At 49.5% G+C, this 3,712-nt stretch overlaps 1 pseudogene; it reads left to right on the forward strand.

Moving 5' to 3' along the window:
- Window positions 1–779: 779 nt before the first annotated feature.
- On the forward strand, window positions 780–2,942 carry LOC114082203 (mitochondrial proton/calcium exchanger protein pseudogene; annotated as a pseudogene).
- The last annotated feature ends 770 nt before the right edge of the window (window positions 2,943–3,712 follow it).

Raw genomic sequence — 3,712 nt, forward strand, 5'->3', positions numbered from 1 at the left:
TCTCCAAATGTAGTTCCTAGGCCAGAAGCACCAATCATAGTTGGGAGACTCTTAGAAATGCAGAATCTTGGGCCCCACTCCAGGCTGAATCTGAATCTGCATGTTAACAAGATTCCTGGGGATTCGGTGTGCCTCTTCAAGTTCAAGAAATATGAGGTGGGATACAATGAAGATCCCTGAGCCACTTCCTGTCACAGGACTACAGGATGCAGGATCTTTGCGGCAGTTCCATCTTGCTCCTGCAGGGTAAACCCTGAAATTTGAGGGCACTGGAGGGAGACTTCAGTCCCTAAGTCCCACAGCAAAACTAACCTAGTGAGTGCATGTTTTCAGACAGCCAAATGTCCTCTTCCCAGGTCTGAGGACTTTCACTTCCTTAAATGCTTTCCTATAATGCGGACTCTGGGTTGGCTTACCATCTGTGGTCCTAGTTTTAGAAATAAAAGGGGAAAGAAGGAAGGAAAAAAAGAGGTCTAAATCTTACAAAATAGGTACAGGATCTATGTGAGGAAAGGACAACTGATGACAGGTATCAAAGATTTATAGACATGCGCGCATGCCCAGAGCTGGACAGGGCCCCGCCCCGCCCCACCAGCCCCGCCCCGCCCCCGGAAGTCCCTGCCCGGAGGTGGCTGCTACCCGCGCCATATTTTTCAGTAGAGTGCTCACCACTGGAATCCAACTGTCGCGGTCAACCGTCTCGTCCCCCGGGTCAGGCACCACAAGGGGGGACGCGAAGGAAGCGTGAGTCTGGAGGAGGAGGCTGTAGCAGGAGGGTCATGGCGTCCATTCTTCTGAGGAGCCCTGGCAGCTGGGCACCCGCCCGCTTCCCCATGCCCGTCGCCACAGCGTGGAAGGGTGGCCTGGGGGACGGTGCTGGTGCTATTCGTACCAACACCGTTGGGCTGGTCAGCCGCATGGATGCACCATTTGGCTGCTGCGCTCGTGTCCACTCATTGTACCGCTCCTTCAGAGGCCATTGCTTCCGCGGCTGGCCTCTGAGGCCCGAGCGCTTGCACACGGTGGCATCCGCCCCGCGTTTGGTTGTCATGGGACCTGGGGACCTTCCTGTGCGCTGCTGGCACTCGTCGTACCCCCTCAGCAGTGGCTCCACAGTGACATCTCCCAAGTCCCTCAGGGACAAGAATAAGAAGCTAGAGGAAGGTAGCCCTGTGTCCAACACCACCGCGGAGGGGGCAGTGAAGCCTGGCCTCAAGCAGAGGATCCTAGACGGGCTGAAGCACGTTTACCACGGCTTCCGCCTGCTCTGGATCGACACCAAGATCGCTGTGCGCACACTCTGGAAGATTCTCAAGGGCCAGACCCTGAGCCGCAGGGAGCATAAGCAGTTAGTTCGGGTCTGCGCTGACCTCTTCCGCCTGGTACCACTCCTTGCCTTTGTGGTAGTGCCATTCATGGAGTTTCTGCTACCCGTCGCCCTCAAACTCTTCCCCAACATGTTGCCATCCACGTTTGAGACACAATCTATCAAGGAAGAGAAGCTGAAGAAGAAGCTGCGGGTCAAGCTGGAGCTGGCCAAGTTCCTACAGGACACTGCTGAGGAGATGGCCTCTAGGAACAAGGCAGCCACCGGGAGCATTGCCAAAGACTTCTCCCAGTTTTTCCAGAAGATCAGAGAAACTAGGGAAAGACCTAGCAATGAGGAAATCGTGCGTTTTTCCAGGTTGTTTAAGGATGAGCTGACCCTGGGTAACCTGCCCCGGCAGCAGCTGATGGCACTGTGTAAGCTGCTGGGACTCCAGGCCATTGGCACCAACAGCTTCCTGCGCTTCCAGATCACCATGCAGCTGAGGTCCATAAAGGCTGATGACAAGCTGATTGCTAAAGAAGGGGTAGACAGCCTGAATGTCACAGAGTTGCAATCAGCCTGTCGGGAGAGAGGCATGCCTGTCCTGGGTGTCACAGAAGATCGGCTGAGGGACCAGCTGAAGCAGTGGCTGGACTTGCACCTGCACCAAAAGATCCCCACTTCACTACTTATATTGTCTCAAGCTATGTATTTCCCAACCACCTTCTCTCCCACTGACCAGCTCACATCCACACTGCAGAAGCTTCCAGAGATTGTGGTGAAGGGAGCCCAGGTTCAGGTGGCCAATGTTAAAGACAGTCAGGTGGACAACAAGATGAAGCTAGAGGCCACACTGCAGGAGGAGGCAGCCATCCAACAGGAGCACTGGGAGAAGGAACTACAGATGCTGTCCCAAGCAGTGGTAGAAGACACCTCTGGGAGGCCAGTGGCTGACCAGCAGCTGGAAGTGTCAGATAGGAGCCTACCATCAGAGTCCCATCTCATTGCCCCTGTGGTTGAGGTGTTGAAGGAAGAGGAAATAACTAAGGAAGAAATCCACATACTCAGCAGTGCCTGTTCTCAACTGAAGGAGCAGAGGAAGTCCCTATCCAAGGAGAAGGAAGAGCTTGAACTGCTGAAGGAAGATGTCCAGGACCACAGTGAGGACTTACTAGAGATCAAGAAGGAACTTTTGAAGACTGGTGGAAAAAAATATGTGGAAGCACCTAAAGCCAGCCAGAGGGTAAAAAAGAGAGTCCAGCAGATGATTGGACAGATACACAGCTTGATCTTGCAGCTGGAGTCAGACCAGAAGGCTGGCAAGCTAGAGCCAGCAAAGGGCTCACTCACAGGGACAGACATTGTCAGTATCACTGAGCTCGCCAGTGCCCTGAAGCAAATCAAGCACATTCCAGAAACTAAGCTGATCCACTTGGCCTCAACATTTGATAAGAATAAGGATGGCAAGATCAACATTGACAAATTCATGAAGATGGTTGAGCTGATGGACAAAGAAGACATTGACATCCCCACCAGCCAGGTGGCCACAGTTTTGGCAATGCTGGAAAAGGAGGAGATGATAAAGAAGGCCAAAGAAAGGGCTGAGAATGAGGCTGCAGGAGTGAAGGCTTAGGGCTGTCCCAGCTCCCTGGCATGTTGGTGGTGCTGCTCACATCTGCTTCCATCACTGCACCAGCTTCTGTGCCGATGACCCCAGTGGTGGTTGCTTTGAGGGATCCATAGTGGCATGTGTAATATTTTGTCTTGAATGAATCAGAAACTTCAATTAAAACACACATAAAAAGAAATTGAGAGATATTCCTTGTTCACAGATAGGAATAGTCCACATTGTTAAGATGTCATTTCTTTTCAGTTTGTTCTACAGTTTCAACATAACCCCAATTAAAACTCAGCAAGTTTCTTTGTGGATTTTAACAAAATAGCCAATAAAATTACAAAAAAGAACAGAGGACTGATGCTACTCAACTTCAAATCTATCATAATGGAACAGTGATCCACATAGTGTGGTATTGGTGAAAGAAAAGACAAATAGATCAATGAACAGAAAAGGGGGGCTAGCACTAGACTTTTACAAATATCTTTGACAGTGGTCTTAACAGATAAAAAATAGTCTTTTCAATAAACAGTGCTGGAACAACTGGAATATATATGCAACAAAAAAAAAATCTAGACAGACTTTTACACTTTTTAAAAAAATAGCTCAAAATAGATTATAGACCTAAACATGAGACTATTAATGTTCCACAAAATAACTCAGAAGAAAATTGTGTAAGTTTGGGTTTGGCAGTGAGTTTTCAGATACAAAATAAGTATGATCCATAAAGGAGAAAGTGGATAAATTGGGCTCCATTAAAATTAAAAATCTGTTCCACAGAAGACACT

This window comes from Marmota flaviventris, chromosome 2, assembly GCF_047511675.1.
Source record: "Marmota flaviventris isolate mMarFla1 chromosome 2, mMarFla1.hap1, whole genome shotgun sequence".
NCBI lineage: Eukaryota > Metazoa > Chordata > Mammalia > Rodentia > Sciuridae > Marmota > Marmota flaviventris.